Source organism: Cetorhinus maximus, chromosome 9, assembly GCF_964194155.1.
Source record: "Cetorhinus maximus chromosome 9, sCetMax3.hap1.1, whole genome shotgun sequence".
Classification (NCBI taxonomy): Eukaryota; Metazoa; Chordata; class Chondrichthyes; order Lamniformes; family Cetorhinidae; genus Cetorhinus; species Cetorhinus maximus.
Genome location: NC_135887.1, coordinates 31,719,739 through 31,740,593, shown reverse-complemented (window position 1 = coordinate 31,740,593; position 20,855 = coordinate 31,719,739). Strand labels below are relative to the sequence as shown.

The window sequence follows — 20,855 nt, the reverse complement described above, 5'->3', positions numbered from 1 at the left end:
CAGTGCCAGCTCAGTGAAGCTGGAGATCTGCTAAGGAGCTGAAATTGTGCCAGTAATTAGATGCTGAAGTGCAGCTATGTGAACCCCTTGGAAGGTAGTCTCAGGAGAAGAGATTGAAACGTCGAGACAAAGTCCAATTTGGAGTGGCTTTTGAGGAAATTCAGAGGCTAGATCTTCAAAAGTAGAGGCTTCCAATCCCTTGTGAGGGAGTCAGAGTTCTTATGAGTGTGTAATTCACCATGGGCTCTGATATTTGGGTGTGTTGCTGAGAAATTGGTGGAATTTGGTCACATCTGCCATTTATTGTGCAGTGGGGTGTGTTCGACCACAGTTTGCCTGCTAATTCATATTTATCTCATGTTAATTCTGAATGTTAGAGTATAAGACAGCTATTGTACATTGTTTTACTTTCCTGACTTTGTATAATAAAGTTTATTTTATTTGTTTAAAACTGTGGAATTTTGAAGCCTTTTTTCTCTTGGTAAGTACCTGGGATTTCAAACTTTGTCTACTTTAAAGAAAAACCCTGGTCCCTAACTGGATCATACATACCTGAGAGCTGCCCATAACTCTATTCCTAAAACAGGAGAAAATTGGGATGAAAAATTACTGGAAACTCATACCAAATGCACAATAAGACAGCTTTCTACTATCAAATCACGAATGCTTTATTTTGATTATGACAGCCAAAGCCCTTAGTTAGAATTAGGCCTGTTATTGTTAACAAGGTGGATGTTCCTAGCTGTGTGTGATTTTATGAATGTTACACAACAGGTAATGTTGCAGGTTACTTCCTGTCATGCAACATTTTTCTTGCCAGGTGCATATACCCTTGAGGTAAAGTTGACCTTATATTACCCAAGAGATGTTCATTGCATAGTTGTCCTGGCCAACATTTATTCCTTAACCAAAATCAGTAAAACAGATTATCTGTTCATTATCTGATTGCTGTCTGCGGAGCCATAATGTGCGCAAAGTGGCTGCCATGTTTCCTGTATTAGTACGATGATTATTCTTCAAAATTATTCTATTAAACGCTTTGGGACTACTTGAGGTTGTGCAAGTCACTATATAAATTCAAATCTTTCTTTCCGCTAGCCTTTGCTCTAAATTTGCTTGTTCATGTTTTGGAAATGAAGTTTGTACTTTACTGTTTATTTGGCTTACCTTCACAAATTGACATATAGTCTGTGCCAACTATTTTGCTTTCTAAAGCTAAATCAAATTACATCAGAGGAACTCTTTACCCTTTCTAGAAATCAGCTGCTTATAACAATGCTATTTGCACACACATTACAATTACATTTTCATTGCTCTCAAGGACATAGGAACAGACAAATAATGTTGCTGGCTTAATTGCAAACATTAGCAGCTTGCACACGTCTGCCTCTCTCACTCAGTATCTCTATTTTGTATGAGAGTTGCTTGCCAGTGAACACATTGATGAAACACGTACAAACAGGGATTGGGTAAAATCCCAATGCATCTATATTCACAGGCTTTAGGAATTGTTAAATCAAACCTACTCAACATATCAAAGGCATTTAAGTGAGGCCTCAAAGATCTCAGTGTTACATTATGTCCCTTCCCATTTTTTGCCTGCCATTGAGAATTACTATAACATTTCACCAACATGAATAAAAGTGTCAGAATAACATGAATAAAAACAACATTTGTTTCTAATTTTAGAAACATTTGACATTTTTTTTAAAATTGAGAACACCAGAGAAGAGCCAAGAACAATATTCAGTGGCAAACATTAGGAATCTAATAGATAATACCATACTTTGGTTTTAAAAACCAATAGAAAGGAATTTCCACAGTGAAAATCCTGCGAAGGAACGATTTAGAGTAGAAGACCCTGTGACAAATCTAAATTGGAGTAGTTGTAGAATCTTACCACAAGGAAGGAGCCATTTGGCCCATCATGCATATACCAGCTATTTGGAGAACTGTACAATTTGATGCATGCTCCAGCTTTTTTCCCTAGATCCCTGCAAATTAGTCCTCTTCAAATATATGCCCACTTGCCTTTGCAAAGTTCATGAGGATGTAGGTAGAGAACATGGTGTATGCCAGCATTATGCCCACCATTGACAGCCAATGCTGACATCACTGGAGTTTGCAGTATTGGCACATCAATACTGTGGAACAGGTGGGTGCAGTTCTGGGACCTGCTTGTGATGGTGTGATAGAGAGTGATAGGTGGGATGAAGTGGTGGTTGGCTAGGCTTGCTCTCATTCCCCTACAACCATGATCCTTTCAGCCTCTACAGTTGGCCACCAAGATTGGTCACTTGCCAAGCCTGGATCTCACCTGAGGAGACTATGACATGTGTCCCTGTACATTGAATTTGACTTTTATTAAAATTCTCCTTATGGTGTTCATGGAGTTGTTTAGGACAGTGATGAAACAGCTGTGATTGCCTATTTGATTCATGGGTTTCCGGGATGTCGGGCGTAAGCAATACCCTTCACTATGGGCAAATGTCTCTAAGTCAAGCATTGAGAAATTGCACAGAGTTTTCAGTTCCCTGATACAGAGTGCATGCACTCACTCCATGTAGCCATGCACCTTACTCACTTAAGCAGATGGAATTCAGGTACATGTTTGCAACAACCATTAAAGAGTTTAGGCTCTCCAGGCATGGACACAGGTACTGTTGGATTTTAAACAACTAAAACCATGCAGATTCCCATCTGAGAATAGTGGTATGCTTTCCTGAACCCAAATACAGATGCATAAATGATGAGAAGTCATCCCATCAGTCTCCAAAGATCACTCTTATGAGTTTCTGGCCATTGATTGGATTTACATACCTGGGTGCAGGTCTCATTGCACATAACACAGTGAAAACTAATTGGGAAAACAAGCCCTGATGTCCAAGAGGCCTCCTCAGAAAGGATACAGTGACCTGGGAGAAGTTGCAGCACAGATTCACAGAATGATACTGGGGTTTACATTGTGAGGACATGTTGCATAAAGTTGACTTGTATTCCCTCAAATTTAGAAGATTGAGATGTGATCTTATTGAGGTGCTTAATATGTTAAAAGGATTTGTTAGGATAGATAATGAGAAATTATTTCCTCCGATGGGGGAAATCAAGAACAAATGGGTGTAATCTTAAATTTAGATCCAAGTCATTCAGGAATGAAATCACAACCGTTTTGTCTGTACTAGGGATAGTCAAAATCTGAAGTCCTTACTCCCAAAATGTTGTGAATGCTGTACATTTGGAATTTTCAAGACTGGCATTGATTGATTTTTGTTAGGTAAGGGTATCAAGGAATAAGGAACTAAGGTGGATAGTTGCTGAGGCACAGATCAATCATGATCTCATTGATCTGCAGAACAAGCTGGAGGGGTTAAATGGCCTACTGCTGTTCTGGTGAGGCATTTAGGTGCTGTGCAGCAAGATACCAACCGGATGGGGAAAGCGGATTCTCACATCTATTCTGATCTTTGTAAGGGAAAGTAACATTATTGCATAAAAAAAGGTACTTACCTAGTCTGTAGACAGAAGAATCAAGTAATTTGGTTTGCAATGTTCCCTGCTCCGAGCCTTTTCAGGTTTTCTCCACTTCCTTTCTTTTCTCTCTTTAATATTTACAGTCAAGTGGTCCTCATACAGTTACTCTAATCTCCAACTGAGCTTTAGCAATTCTTGTACACACGTCAATTGGACAAGAAAAGCATGCTCTGTGTTATTTAATGCGTTTAGACAAGGAAAGGCCAAACAGAGAGGGAGAGAGAGATAAACTCAATTTAATCCGAATGAATTTTTAATGCACATTTCCAATTCCATTATCTGATAGGCTGCACTAACCTAACCCAAGGCAAGATGGATGAATCCCTCTGTGAAGCCATCACAATTTTCAAGCACATTAATTTTCTACAAGAAAGAATGCCTTGGTCAAAATCCCTGCTTCCAATAAATCTATTAACAATCAAAAGCAGTTGCTGGCTTGAATCAGTCCAAGTTGTAAATCAGGTTGTTGCTGAGCCCTGTGTCAGGTATCCAACTGTAGCTTTCAGGACACAGAAGACATGTTCTTGACTGTGGGAGATTTATTGACCTTTATGATGCTACCTTGCAAGAATAAACCGAGGAATTACTGTTGATATTGGTGGATGAACGTTTAACTCTATCCACTATTCTAAAGGAGATAACTTATTTTGAAGGGAATAGTACTGAGTAAAGCATCTCTCAGTATTACAACCCCCATTATTTGGCATTTTTAGCATTGACTTGAATACAAGCTTAATGCAAATTGGCTGAATTGATGAATGCTGCTAAACTAGGGCACAATCAAGCCTGTGACTCAGCCAAGAACCTATGAATTTAGCTGGATAAAATCTGTTAGTGAGTGAAACAGTATCAGATGAAATTCAACACATCAGGAACAGGTGTGGGCTATTCAGCCCCTCAAGCCTGTTCCACCATTCAATTAGAAAATGCTGAACTACATCTTAATTTCATATACCAGTACTTTGGTTCCATATCCTTAATAAACTTGCCCAAAAAAATCTCTCAATTTGAATTTTGAAATTTTCAATTGACCTAAACTCAACAACTTATTGGGGAAAGAGAGTTCCAAGTTCCCACTACTCTTTGCATGATTATGTACTTCCTAACATCACCCCTGAATGGCCTTAAGGCTAATAATCTTAAGGCTATGGCCCCTTGTTCTGGAGTCTCCCACCAGAGGAAATTGTTTCTCCCTATCTATCCTATAACACCTCAAGAGAATATAAACATAATCTATGCAACCTGTCTTCATAATTTAACCCTTTTAGGAGTGAAAGTGTGCTTGGTGCTTAACATGTCCAAGCACTTTGTAAGAACAAAAGGAAGAAAGAACTTGCATTTATACCACACCTTTCATAAAGTCAGAACATCCCAAAGCACTTTACAGCATTTTTGAAGTGTAGACACATTGTTGTAGCAATCAATTTGCATACAGCAAGGTTCCTCAATCGAAAATGAGGTGACATTCTACCTTAGAGATGTAAGTCCAAGGATAAATATTGATGAGAACACCCCTATTTTTTGTCAAATAGTGCTATGGGAAGTTTGGCTTCCACCCAAGAGGGCAGATGTCTTACCTAGAAGGCAGCTCCTACTGACAGTGCAACACTGCCACTGGAGTGCTAACCTAGATTTTGTGCTTAAGTCTCTGGAATGGGACTTGAACTCACAACCTTCTGACAGTTATATGCAGGAGTACTACTTACCAAGCCACAACCATTGCTACTGAGCAAATGAGTCACAAATGCAAACGAAACAAAAAAAAAGTGTTGGAAATGCACATCAGGGGTGTCAGCACCTGTAAATAGGAAAGAAGGATGAATGTTTTGGAAATAAATCCTTTATCAGAATACAGCAAATTCACAGGTGAATTAACCTATATTTTTTACCTTATTGGAATCCATCCAATAAGATAAAATAATTGTGTATTTCCAGTACACTCTGCTTCGATTTCAGAAACTAGATTGGTTAATTAACAGAATGAGTTGGAGTGTGGCATGTGGAAAGCTGAGCACTTCCCTGCTTAGGCTGCAAATTCAGTACTGGGTCTTTGAGAAGTAAGAAGTGCAGGTCAAGTGAGAGAATTGGCCAGAGAAGAGCCCAGAGGGAGATTGAGAGTTCAAAGGGTTCAGTTAGGAAAAAAGAATGGAAACATTTTGGCTTTTCAGTCTTGAAAGGAGGAGCTACTCTAAAAAAGATTACCATCTCTAGGCGATTCTAAACCCTCACATTTACATGCACTGCCTGTGGCACCTGACTTTTTGTGTCAATATTTTCCACTAAAACATCCTACATCAATGTTTATAATGAGTTTTTCTTTTGTGTAACGTTATCACGCTGAATAATCTGGCCATCAGGTTCCAATGATCTTTTTCAGAATGCTTTATGAAATTTTTGTTCTTTTTTATCTCATCTTCAGAAACTAAAATTGTTATGTCCATAAGTAGAGTCTCAGCCTTTCACAAAACTCTGGGCTTGGGAGTTCTGAATTTGGGTCATACACTGTGAGCGTGTGCAATGTATGTCATTTTTACAGCTGTATTAATTTTCTTCAACTTTAGATTCTTGTTAGTTAAGTATTTTATGGTTAAATTGTTCTAATTATTTTGCAGAGGTGAGAGTGACTGCTCTTGACATCAAAGCAGCATTTGACCAAGTGTGGACCAAGGAACCCTGGCAAAATTGAAGTCAATGGGAACCAGAGCAAACTCTCCACTGGTTGGAGTTATACCTAGCACAAAGGAAGATGGTTGTGGTTGCTGGAGGCCAATCATCTCAGTCCCTGGGGATCTCTGCAGGAGTTCCTCAGCTTCGTATCTTAGGCCCAACCATCTTCAGCTGCTTCATCAATGACCTTCCTTCCATCAGAAGGTCAGAAGTGGGGATGTTCGCTGATGATTGGACAATGTTCAGCACCATTCATAAGTCTTCAGATTCTGAAGCAGTCCATGCCAACGTGTAGCAAGACCTTGTTATGACCACATGAGGAGGAGTAAAAATTGACTCCCCAGGTCTGCCCATAACTGAGTTTTGTTGTGAATTTAGTAAGGATGTGCTTTGCAAATAATGCAGGAATCCCACTATGTATGCTTTCAGATTATAAAGAAGTAATCAGACAGGTTAGAACAAAGAACAAGGTAAGTTTATTGACTCTACTTCCCGAATTTAAAAAAACTAGGTAAATTGCAACTACTATTCATGTGTCACACACATTCCCTGGTCCCCACAAACACACACTAGTGCAGATGGTAGAATACAAGGATTGAATTAATGATTTTTATTACAATTCTTGAAGAAAATAAACAATCAAAGAAATATATGATTAACTGTGCTTTGACTGGTCTTGATGCAGTGATTCCACATTGTAGCCATTTTGTTTAATTGCCTTCATGGGTGTAGTTGTACGGAACAGGTTTCCATAACTTATCTCCAAAAGATCTTGGTTGTCAGTAGATTTCTTTTCTCAGGATGGTTACTTTGCAATACCCATGCACTATACTCTCAAGAGAGAGAGAAAGAAAGAGAGAGAGAGACACGGCACTTCACAGCTTTCAGTATATCCTTCCGATCTCTGCTTTCTGGCTTGGTAAACCGTTCTTAAAAGTGTTGCTGGCTGGATATTCTAGAGGAATTCAATTACCATGTTTGCTGTAGTCATTGCTTTGTAAAACAGGTTTTGGATGTCTCACCTCAGAAACTTTTGAAGAGCAATTGTGTAAAAGCCAACAGAACATTTCATGCTCCCCAGGGCATTTTAGAATCTGTTTCTTTTCATCCCACTTGGGTGGAATGTAAGGTTGTATATTGGAGCTGGCTGGCAGTCCCACCACTGTCTTAATTGGATTACAGTTTATTAAAAATCCAGCGAGAAAACAGGCATTAGATGTTGTATCAGGATGGCCAAGTGGTCTAAACTGTTAGACTGAAAGAGTGTGATTCCTTGCCTTGCCAATGGCTTGGTGAATCCTGGTCCTTTTCTAGGGGTGCAGGTTCAAATCCCAATCCTAGCATTTGCTTAAAGAGTTAGTGGTTAGTATCCCTGCCTGTCACATGGGAGACTGGAGTTCAATTCCCCGATGAGGAGGATTTTTATTATGGTGGCTGGTTAGCTCAGATGGTTAGAGTGTGGTGCTAATAATACCACAGTCATGGGTTCAATCCCTGTACTAGCCAATGAGGCTTTTTTTTTCCACTGCCGCCGCCATCATGGAGAGTCCACGGACTCAGACCATCAAACTGGCCTGGATTACTAAAGTTCTTGGAAGGATAGGATCCCAGGGACAGTGTACTCAGGTCCGTGTGGAATTTATGGATGACAGCAACCGATCCATCATTTGAAATATGAAAGGACCAGTCCGTGAGAACTCATACTTCTGGAATTTGAGCATGAAGCCATAAGATTATGATAACTGATCGTCAAAACTGATGCCAGCTGAAGCAGCTTTCGAAGTAATTGGTTATAGACATTTTCACAAGGTTTTTTTGACAAAATGGGACAATGAACATTATAAATAAGTAATCTTTTTTAAAAAAACACATCCTCGTAACAACCTAGACAACATTCAGGCTTGGGCTGATAAGTGACAAGTAAAATTCACACCACACAATTGTCAGGCAATGGCCAGCTCAAACAAGATAGAGGACTGAATCATCCCAGATTTGCACTGTGAGGTAGTGGGTGGAAAAAAGAACATTTTACCTGCCGGCTGCAATAGCGACTTTTCGTGCCTTTTTGTCCCATTCCTGCCTCATTAATTTTGCAGCCACAGGAAACACGCAATCTCGCTGGTGGGCGGCCTCCAATTTGCCCGCACCACTGTTCCCTCGCTGCTTCCTCATGCAAGGCCCCATATTTAAACTGCAGCTGCGTGCACACTTCTCAATGCTTACAGGCCAGGAGGGCACGGGTGAAGTCATGGCCCCAAAAGCCAAGAAAAGTGCAGCCCCCCGATTCAGTGACACATCCCTGGGGCACCTTCTGGATACCGTTGGAGCCCACCATGATGTCCTCTACACCTGCTCTGGCTGCAGGAGACCTACCTGTGTCACCACTCCAGCTTAGGAGGCGGTGCCAATGCTGCACACAAGAGACTGGCCATCCAGTGCAGAAAGTCTCATCCGTGCTGCTAGGGTAAGGCAACCATCTCATCACTCTAAACTTACACACTCACAAGCCTATCACACATTCACTGGCATCTCACTCAAAGCGAGCTCAAGGGGCATCACCACTTACTCTCACACACACCCTCACATCTCTATCAGGCCTCATCTCCTCTGGAGACTGCCTCCTCAGCCCTCACCCTCTTGAGGCCACTTGCATAGATCAACATCACACACACCCTGGGATAGCCCCTTCCCCAATAAAGGCTTGGCCCTGCAGCCTCTTCCCTTGCCTGAGGCCACGTCTCCCCCTTCCCCAAGCGAGCCCTAACCCTGCAGTCGTTGAAAAGCCCCCCCTGCCTTACAGTTGGTCTCGTACATAAAGCCCCCTAAAAGTGATGCGGTGTTGCTTGCGAAGCCTAGCACTGGTGACCACGAGTGCTGCCTGAAGCAAAGTAGGCAAACAAGTCTCAAAGGCCTCAGCAAAGTGCAGCTCGCTAGGTGCACATTACTTATGTACAGTTGTGAAACACAACGCAAGCATGCCGATCTGCCCGGATGATCCAGCGTGGGGCGATGATTCCAGTAAGCAGGGCTTATAATGATATGTAGATGTGTTAAAATGACGTTCCCAACATCTGGTGGCGGGAAATGTGGCCCGCCATTAACGGGCAGAGCGGACAATCGCAAGCTGGTTTCCTGACGGTGTGAAACCGATTTTTGACCTTCCCACCATATTGTCTGCTCACGCCCGCCATGACGCTCGACACCAACAGGAGCGGAAAATTCCACCCAGAATCTAAGTATCTCCCTTTGATATTCAATGACATTACCATCACAAGAGTAGAGTACGAGCACTGCAATCTGAGTGGTGGCCGGACATCGCATAGGCTGTTCAAGGTTTCATCCTGTCCTGCCACACCTGCCACATTAACAGTCAGACATTCACAGAACCTCCTGGTGCCATCCAATCTTCCATGTGTGACAGAAGTTGAGGATCAAACTCTTTGACCATCAAGTCAAGACATACCTTGTTGCTGAAGATTATTACTCTAGATGGGCAGAAGCAGTTAAACTCCACGCAACTACAGAGGAGTCAGTGGTTAAGGTGCTACAGGCTATCTTCTATATCCATGGCTTCCCCGATGAAATAATTTTGGATAATAGTCCACAATTTGCTAATGACCACTTCTGGAAATTCACTGCGAACAATGTGATGGCCCGTCTTAGTAGCTCCCCTCTTCATCCTCACATCAATTGGGACACTGAGCGAGCAGTCAGGATCAGCAAGACTCTGATGTCTAAGAATCCAGACTGGCATTCACCCCTGTGGCATTATTGAGCCACGCCCTTGGCTAATGGATTCTCTCCAGTCCAATTGTTCATGGACGACATCTAAAATCGCATGTTCCTCTACTGCCTCAGAACCTCCAACTTAATGTTAGCCCTGCTGACCACCAGAGGGTGAGAGAGATGGCGTTGAGCCTCCATGAAAAACGTCAGTCGTATAATTCCTGACACAGGGTCAAAACCCTACCACCCTTAACTCTGGGCCAGAAGCCATTTGGATCCATGACTGCAAGTCAGAAGGTCTCATTCTTACCATAACAGAGCACTCCTGTTCATACTTGGTCCAGACCTTCTGGCACCTTTCAACAAAATTGGAGAGCCCTCATTGCATTGGTACCGGGTCTTTGACTACCACACTATGTGAGATGAAGATCCTAAGAATATTTTGAGTGCCACGAAAGTTGCTGACTCACCCCAGGATTCATTCCCAGACCACCACCCTGTGGGGCAGTCACAATAACACTGTTTGGAAGAGTAGTGAAGGTTCCACAGAGGCTTAAACTTTAACTGGGGGACTCTAGGTGAAGGGCAGTGGGGGGGGAGAAAGGAGGTGCCAGAGCCTACGTAATGTAAATAGCTTAAAAATAAATGTAATGTAAATAGCTTGGACATAGTTAACACTGTTATAAAAAAGATAAATCATATACTAGGGGGAGGTGTAGTGTAGTAGGTTAATAGAATAGATATGCTAATGAGTGATGTAGACAATGCTGTACCTATGATGTCAGTAGTCATGTGTTTGAGGCTCTGTATAGTAGACAGGCAGCGGATTTGTGCCTACTCAGTAACCCATCTTGTACATATCTTAAATAGTGTAAATGAACTAGTTTTAAGTAAATATCCGAGTCTGGCTACAATTCCTTTTCACATGATATATGGCCTAGCATGTCCATCAAACACAGATCACATATTACTATGTCTGGAAGATGGCAAGTGATTTGCAGCTTGAGTGATACATGAAGTTGCCCTGACTGGTAGATTTTGTATCCCTTGCTGAAGGGAAGTCCATTGTCTATTCTGGTCATTCTCTCTGTAGCAGGCTGGCTGAGGCCAGGAAGTGAGCCAATGTCCTCACCACTCCATAATAACCCAATCCATTACAACACTGGACCATCTGCTTCAAAGTTTATTTTTCCTTCATTAAAACCCTTTGCTCAAATTTATTTCTTTAGGATCATAGCTAGACTCGGGATTTCCAAGCTTCATTCTTTTGACGTTAGTTCTACATCCAAATTTCTCTCGTTGTACATCTTATTTAGTTCTCCCACAGGGGCTGTCCTTCTCCCACATCTAATCTCCAATCTTTCTTCATTACAGCCTACCTCTCTACTTCATTGGTAACGTTCCAGTCAATATTTCTCTGAATTTGCTTCTCTTGTTCCTCTCAGCCCCCAAACCATACTGTCTGTTCTTCCTGCTTACTTCATCTTCACTGTTAATACCATAATCTACTGTGGTGTACTTTCCTCCAACTCCATTCTTTCCCTGACCACCAAGGGACAGGGGAAGGAGTGTGAGAGGGTTTTTTATTTGGCCAGTTGCTGTCAGTCACACTATGATGATATAAACTCTCCCTGCATCGAACCTCACATTATTTCTGGGCTCATGAACTTTTATGTTGTTGGATGGCACAGGGACCAGGGGATACTTATTTAATGTTTTGAGCAAGAAATCCAGGAGAAAGATGAGCAAGAATTTTTTTAAGCACTGAAAGGTAATGACCTGGAACTCGCTGCCTATGAGGGCTGTGGAAGCAGAGATGATCAATGATTTCAAAAATCAATTGGATGGGAACTTCTGGGAGAAAACCTTTCATGGCTATGGGGATAGAGTGGTGGAATGGGGATGACTGGATTGTACTGCAGAGAGCCAGCATGGACTTGATGGGCTAAATGGCCTCCTCCTGTGCTGCACTGACTCTTTGACTCTATGACAAATACTGCAGGTGTGGGGTAAGGGGGCATTGTCTTCTGCAGCAAAGGACATTCTTTGTTAATTTTAACAAAGTCTTGGAGCAACCTTGAATCTTATTTATACCCTTTGCACTAAGAATCAAAACAGCCCAAGGACCATATGAGTGCATCACTGCTGCTGGCTCTTATGGTTCTCTAATTATTAAGTGTACAATATTTTAAATTCACCTAGCTTGAAACCTGCCAAGAGCACTAATAATGTATATAGAAGTTCCGCATTTATAACAATCCCTTCCCAATAATAAATATTTATAGATTTTCTCAAAGGTACGTGCCTAGAAATGACTGCTGGAGATATTACAAGGCAGGTGCCGAAATAATCTGTATAACACAATCCTCTGCCTATTTTAAATACATCTTCTCATGCACCTTTGCTTTATTAATGTCTTTTCCTGCTTTCTCTGCATCTTAGCCTGTTTCCCAGATTTTTGGTCTCTCCCTGCATGTGTTGTGTCTGAGCCAATCTTTCTCATCCACTTTCCTGCCTTCTGTGCCTGTGTATAGATCTTTTGAATTTTCTCCTGTGTCTTCCAGTTTCCTGTTGGTTGTCCTCCAAGAAAGCAATAAATTAAACCTTTTACATTTTTGTATGGTTGCAGAAAATTTATTTAAACCAATTTCCCCAGTAGCAATATCTATCTTCCTGAACCTGTAACAAGTCGACTTCCTGGTTATATGCTTTTCTCTTCAGACTAGTTCTAGTTAATGCGATTATCTCATTCATTGATAAACATGTCATTTGGCAGCAATTGCTGATTTCAGTGCCTATCGATATAGTGTTTCCCAGGGGATAATGAATGCTCAATTTTCCTTCAACTCCTTTGCGCTAATCTTGATGAGGGATGTCACCACTGCAGATTGCGATATAGCATCATAGAATCACAGAACAGCTACAACACAGAAGCAGGCCGTTTGGCCTGTATTGGCTGTGCCAGCTCTGCAATTCGCCTAGTGCCACTCCTATGCCTTTTTCCCTTAGCCTGAAATTTCTTCCTCTTAAGAGAATTATCGAATTCTCTTTTCAAAGCCATGAGTGATTCTGCTTCCACCACACCCTCAGCCCGTGCACTCCAGATCCTAACCACTCACTACATAAAAAAGATTTTCTTCCTGTCGCCGTTTCTTCTTTTGCCAATCACCTTAAACCTGTGACATCTCGTTCTTGATCCTTCTCACCGTGGGAACAGTTTCTCTTTATCTACTCTGTCCGGGCCCTTCATTATTTTGAACGCCTCTATCAAATCTGGTCTCAACTTCCTCTTCTCCAAGGAGAACAACCCCAGCTTCTTCAATTTGTCAACATAACTGAAGTTCCTCTTCCCTGAAACCATTCTCATGAATCTTTTCTGCACCTTTTCTACTGCCTTTACATCCTTCCTAAAGTGTGGTGCCGAGCACTGGGTGTAATGCCCCAGTTGAGGCTGAACCAGTATTTTATACAGGTTTTTCATAACTTCCTTGCTTTTGTATTCTATGCCTCTATATATAACACCCAGGATCCCATAAGCTTTATAAAGCACTCTCTCATCCTGCCCTACTACCTGCAATGGTTTGTGCATATATGCCCCCAGGTCCATCTGCTCCTGCACCTCTTTTAGAATTGTACCCTCCAGTCAATGTTGCCTCCCCCCCCATTCTTTCTACCAAAACAAATCACTTTCAGGCTCCTATTGCATTGCCTTTGAAACCTCGAGATCTATCAAAGGATTCTGGGTTACCTGTACCAACTCTAGATCACAAATGTTAAAGGCAGTTCCCCTGACCCTGCAGCGCAACCTCAATTGGCTGAAAGCCAAAACCAAGATAGCAGCCACTTCTGTAATGGAACTACACTATTCTGATGATGCACATTCTGAAGAAGGACAACAACAGATAGTGACATATTCACCGAAGCCTACAAGATCATGGGACTTGCCCTAATAACCAGGAAAACCAAAGTTGTCTATCAACCTACACCAAACATATCAAATCCAATGCATCCAGTTGAGATTCATGGTGAAATGTTGGAAAAGTCCCTTACTTTCCATAACTTGGAAGCTATCTATCCCACAAAAGCTGACATTGATGAAGAGGTACACCAGTGAATCAAATGTGCTTACTCAACTTATGGTCAATTATATACTTGAGTTTTCAAGAATCATGACATCAGATATGACACAAAACTCAAAGTCTATCAAGCTGTGTTTCTTCCCGTGCTTCTCTATGGTGCTAAAGCTTGAACAATTTATGGACGCCATATCAAGGCCCTAGACCAACATCATTAACGCTGTCTCAGAAGGATCTTGTGAATCGAGTGGGAGGACAAAAGAACAAACATGAGCATCCTCCAATATACAGACAAGCCAAGTATAGAAGCCATGATAGTCTCACTTCAACTGAGATGGATGGGACATGTTATTGGAATGACACAAGACTGCTCAAACAGGTGCTTTACTCAGAGCTATGCCAGGGAACCTATTCACACGGAGGGTGAGGGGTAGGGGGAGGCAAAGGAAACGTTTCAAACGCAATCCCAAAGCCTTTATGAAGGTCTGCTCTACATCAACAAATAGGAAGCAGATGCCCAATCATGACCAAAATTGTGATTCATCATCAAAAATGGTGTCAAGACTTTCCAAGCAACAAAAGCAGCCACTGGGAGAGAACAGCGGCAGAGATAAAGAGAGAGGGTAGCTTCTTGAGCCAGCAAACCGTCACCACCTCTATTGGCTGTCAATCAAGGTCTGCACTGCAGGAGAGCTAGTAAGGGTAAGATAGGGCTCATAAGTCATCTGCAAACACTCAGCCAACACTGATATCTCACTTCTACCCAGCTATCAGCAAGGAATCATTATTGACAGAAGGGATTGCCGATAGTTACAGTTTCTTAGCTCCACCCAAATTGATTCTACTTCCTTATTTTCTGAGCTAAGATCTTTTTTCTCTCCTGTCTTTATTCCATCCTTTATTAACTCTTCCTCCTTTTCCATTTTGTCTATCTCATAAAAGTTAAGTATCTTGGAAAGTTTACTTCCCCCCGGTCACTTTGAAACCATGGTTCTGTGATAGTTCTTAGATCAAAGCTATTAATTTCTAGCTGTGCTATTAATTCATCTACTTTGTTGTGAGTGTTTTACTGTTCAGATATAGGGCTTTTTGCTTCAACATTTTTCTAATTTTCTCTAATGCCACATTTGTCACAAATGCCCTATTATCTTTGTTACTCCCACTGTCCCTTCCTGACCCATTCTGCTGATTTTTACCCAATTTACTGCTCTTTTAGAACTTTGACATTTCCTTTGCTGCTTTTGAATTTACTCTCTCCTGAATCCTCTCATCACCCCCTCATTTGTTTAAAAGCCCTGTCTATTGCCTGAGTTATTCGATTTGCCAGGAAACTAGGTCCCAGCCTAGTTTAAGTGGAATCTGTTTCAACAGAACAGTTCTCTCTTTCCCCAGTACCATGCAGTGGCCCATGAAGGAAAATCCCTGCCTCCCACTATCACTCTTTCAGTTACACATTGAACCTTTTAATCTGTTCACCCCTGTGCGAAATGGTGTGTGGCTCAGATAGCAACCCATAGATTATTAACTTTGAGGTTCTGCTTTTTAATTTGGACCCTAACCTCTAAACTCTCTCAGGGGAACATCATTCCCAGTTCTGCCTATGTTGTTGGTTCTTACATGGACCATGACAACTGGATCATCCCCCAAGTTCTTCCCCAGCCACAAGGAGGTATATCTAACTCTGACACCAGGCAGATAACATGAACTTTGGAACCTCCACTCTTAACTGTCGAGAGCAGTATCCATTCCCCTGACCATGCTGCCCCCTATCACTACCACATTACATTTTACTCCCCTGCTTGAATTGCCTCCTGCATCTTGGTGCAACAGCCAGTTAGCTCATCCAGCTTGCAGTCCTTATTCTCATCCATACAGGTAGCAAGTATCTTGTATCAACTGGACAAGGTCAAGGTAACACGCGTGTCACACAAAGTGACATCTCCAATAAGAGAGGAATCAACCATTGCCCGTTGACTTTCAATGGCATTACCATCACTGAATACCCACTTTCAACATCCTGGGTTTACCATTGACCAGAAACTGAACCGGACTAGTCACATAAATACTGTGACTACAAGAGCAGGTCAGAGGCTGGGAGTCCTGCGAGAGTAACTCACCTGACTCCCCAAAGCCTGTCCAACATCCACAAGGTACAAATCAGGAATGTGATGTAATGCTCTTCACTTGCCTGGGTGAGTGCAGCTCAAATAACACTTAAGAAGCTCAATACCATCCAGGGCAAAGCAGCCTGCTTGATAGGCACCCCATCCACCACTTTCAACATCCACTCCTTCCACCACTGACGCACAGTGGCAGCAGCGTGTACCAGTGACAAGATGCACTGCAGAAACTCACCAGGGCTTCTTCGACAGCACCTTCCGAGCCGCAACATCTACTACCTAGAAGGCCAGGACAGCAGATGCATGGAAACACCACCACCTGCAAGTTCCCTTCCAAGCTACACATCATCTTGACTTGGAAATATAGCGCTGTTTCTTTACTGTCGCTGGGTCAAAATCCTGGAACTCCCTCCCTAACAGCACAGTGGGTGTATCTACACCACATGGACTGCAGCGGTTCAAAAAGGCAGCTCATCATCGCCTTCTCAAGGGCAATTAGGGATGGGCAATAAAAATGCTGGCCTTGTCAGTGATGTCCACATCCCATTAAAGAATAAAAAAAAGGGCTGAAGATCCTCCACCACTACATCCTGGATCCCCATACCTGGCTGATTCGGTGTCACAGCCTCCTATCCTGACCATTGACCAACTCTGAAGTTCTAGATGACGTAAGGCGTGTGACTGCCTTCTGGAACAAAATGTCCAAGTGATTCTTAACCTCCCCGCTGCCCCATAATGCCTGCATCTTGGACTCCAGCCAACATCTCTAAGCCAATCAAGATGCAGACACACTGCAGACATGGTTGTCCGAGACTACAATGCATACCACAAAATCCCACATGCTTTGTTACAGCACATCACCTGCCCTGCCACATCTACCTGGCCTTCATTTATTTGATTAGTTAGTTGGTTAATTTTAATTGAACCGATTGTTTTAGTTTTATCAATTAATTGGGTTGTCTAGTTTAAGATATTAATTTAGTAAAGTAATAACAAATTACAGTTTCTGGCTTAGAGGCAAAAAGAAAACACTCTCCAGTTACTGGGGATAAAAAAAATAAAGCTCAGGTGACTACATCCTAAAACACGAGTGTGACAGCTTCCCATTTCCAATACCACGTCATTCATCCTGTATCCTCTCTGACTGAGATTACCCATTTAGTGTTGAATTAGGGGTAGTTGTGTACTATCAATCCATGCTTCAGAGTTAAAAGAATCCTCAAACCTGTAACATAGGACCTTAAAGACAGCAAAGAGAGATAAATCTGACCTGAAACTTAAAAGTAATTCATCATTCAGTCCCTCAACTGTTGTTGCTTTAAAACTGATAAATAGAAAAGAAATACAAGGCTAGAACTAAATCCCAGGGAGGGTTTCAAATCAGAAAAAAAACCATTTAACTCAATCTATCTATGCCAGCTCCATGCAAGAGCAGTTTACTATGAATCTCATTCTACTACTCTCTCCTCGTAACCCTGGATCTTCCTCTCCTAATGGTCCTTCGATATATCTTTAAAAGAGGGTCTCAGGTGCTTCAATATAAAAGATAAATTCTACACTCTAACAGCTCTCTAAAGAATTTTATCCTATCTCTCTCTCTCTGTTTTATTGAGAATTTTAAACTGATGACCCCTTTCATATGCTGCACCAAAGGAAGTACTCTTTTCCTACTGAACACATGGCCTACCTGCTGCCTACCCATCCACCCCTGACCTCTCTCCCATTTTACAAGGGTTAGGTGGAGGCGTAAAAGTGGCCCACTTGCCCTTGGACTTATTGAGGCCCTCAAGTGGCCAATTAATATCCACTTAAGTATTTCATCCTGCCCCCTCTGCTATATTACCATGGCAGAGGGAAGCCCAGGCCAAGGGGTAGCCCAGGAGGTTTTACTGCTAGGGCTTATGTCGGACACAAGGGAGGGGGACCTCCTTTGGGGGTGCCCTGTGCCCATCGAAGGCACATCCTAAAGGCCATAACCCCCTCCTAAACCCTCCCACCCGGCCTCCCAAATCTAGACATTGACACCCCCACCCCCCACTCCCTTCCCCAACTCAGTGGGTCCTGCCAACCAGGCCCCACTGATATCCTGGACCTACCTGAAGTCTGGCTCCATAACATCCTTTTGTTCGGGGACTACCTGTAGTCCCAGCGGTAGCCACCACTCAAACCTGACGCTGCTGGGACTACAGAGCTGCTGGCCAAACCAATTGGCTGGCAGCCCACTAAGGCAGGACCTCCTCCCCAAGGTGGGGGCGGAAGTCTCAACCTTAGGCAATTAATGTCCATGGAGTGTTAAATGGCTTCGGAGCCATTTAACATATCACCATCAGTGGAAATATGTTCCCCGTGAACTCTTTGGGTGATAGGGTGGGAAACCCCACCATCCAAAAAATCCTTCCCCTAATGTTGGAATCCCACCAAACAGCCTTCTGAGCATAATGACTGTTATTCCTTCTTCACTGTGACCAACACCTTCACTCCCCAGTCAAAAGTTGCCCATTTTCTTTAACTGAACCTTTTGATTTCTGAGTGGGTTGGCTGAACATTGCCTGACATGGAAGCCAAACAATTTATGACTTTGCATTTATGATACAGTAACAAGCCATTTGGCCCAAGAGGTCTAAGCTGCTGTTTATGCTCCACACAAGCCTTCTCACACCCTTCATCTTACCCCATCAACATGTCCTTCTATTCCTTTCTCCCTCTTATCTAGCTTCCCGTTAAATCTTATTGCCCTCAACTACTCCTTGTGATAGAGATGTCCATAATATAACCACTTTCTGGGTAAAGTGGTTTCTTCTGAATTCCCTACTGAATTTAGATTAAGCCTCTTGGTTCGCAATCTTGATGTCACATTAGATCTCAAGATGACCTTCCGACCTTACACTTGCATCATTACTAAGGCCGCTTATTTCCCTCTCTTAATATTGCCCAACCTCACGCTTATCTCTGCTCAAGGTCAAGCAATGTCTTCATTTTAAAATTCTTATCCTTGTTTTCAATTCCGTCCATGGCCTCACCCCTCCCCCAGCCCCACAGCCCTCTGAGATACCTGAGCTCACTAATTTTGGCCTCTTGAGCAACATGATTTTAATTGCTCCACCATTGGCGGCTGTGCCTTCAGTTGCCTCGGCCTTAAGCTTTGGAGCTCAACGATAAAAGCCCGAGCCTGCTCAATCTTTCCTGATAGGTATAACAATCATGAAGGTTTCAGTAGCAGCTGAGCTGCTGTTAGCTGTGATTCCGTGATTGGGCAGCACTTGCTGAACAATCCTGAGTATGCTAATTGCTACACTAACAACCAATTTAAGATAATCAGTTGAGTTCATATTGTGGCTCATATGCACTTCTAGAAGCAACATACATCCATATACTGGGAGATATTCTCTGCAAACAAAAGCAATATGTTTAATCCTTGATCCTTTTTTGAATTAACCAAAGCTTGGGGAGCCTAGCGTTCCCCGTTGCCTTCTTCATGGTAATGCCTCAGCCAATCAGAGCTAATTTGCCAACAAATCAGCACCCTTTTCTCCTATGGTATAAATTCTTGTGATTGTTTGAAATTTAGCATTTTTGTATTTGTCCTGATGAGTGTAACATGAAAAGCTTTGGCAACATGACTCTCTTTTCAGCAATATTCAATGTTATGTACTACCAAGCGACTGTTTATTTTGCAAAGGTTCATCATAACTTCTTTGCTTTTGTACTCTGCCACTACTTATAAAGCCTTTTATTCTGAGACAGCCCCAGGTCCCTAAATTGTTCACTCCATTGGAAAGCTTTCATGGATGGATCTTGGGTGACAATAGCTGCTCACAGCAGTGACGAGCCACAGTACTGAGGTAGAAGAAACATACAACTGCAGTCATCTAACTACAAGGGCAGTCATTGAGCAGGCAATTGACCTTTTGAAAATGTGCTTCAACTGTTTAGATCTTGCTGGGGGTGCCCTCCAATGGATGCCCTGGTGGCCTGCAATGCCAAGCGAAAACAATATCATGGGCTCTGTGAGAACAAATGCATCATCCATCCTTGCCCTACAGTCATCGGTGACTCTTTCATGGGCTTCAGGTCCATGCCCCCACATCTGGTCAGACACCCCTGGGGGATTAAGAATCACTTGAGACATTGGAGTAAAGCATTAGCCATATGCTCAAGTGGAGGAATTAAACTAACAGTGCCATACAGGTATTAAAGGCAACTCTGTGAGACCCTTTGTGCAACTGGTTGCATTTACCTGTTCGTTTCAGGGTGCTTTTACACTATGCTTTCCCTGCGCCTGGAGCTGGTGTGGGGTCAGCTTGCTGGCCTTGCTGCTTTGGTGTATTAGATGCCCATGGCAGACGACCTCTAGGTTGTGGAGACCTTGAGAGGCAGTCTGTCATTAGTGCTGGAAGCAGCGTTCATGTCATGGTCAGAGGGGCTGAGCAGCCACTGTCACAGCCGGGGATACCTTGAACAGAGAACCCCCATTGCCTCCAGCTATCTTTAGCCCTTTCATGGCCCACCTGCACTTCCCTGCTTATGAGGAGCAGACAGACACCTGGCAATGGGTCGCTGCGGCTCTGGGCCATCACACCAACTCAGCGCTCATCATTGCTTAAGGTTGATGTGATACTGTGGAGTCCAGTACACGACTCCTGAATCCACATAGTGACCCATCTCATCTGGCTGTCCATGAGGGTCACCACTCTCTCAACGGAGGAAGTCATGTGCTCAAATGTAAGATTATCAT

General features: G+C 42.7%; 1 pseudogene; it reads left to right on the top strand.

Annotated features, from left to right (window-relative positions):
* Window positions 1–7,731: 7,731 nt before the first annotated feature.
* LOC144684181 (small ribosomal subunit protein eS28 pseudogene) lies at window positions 7,732–7,937 on the top strand (annotated as a pseudogene).
* The last annotated feature ends 12,918 nt before the right edge of the window (window positions 7,938–20,855 follow it).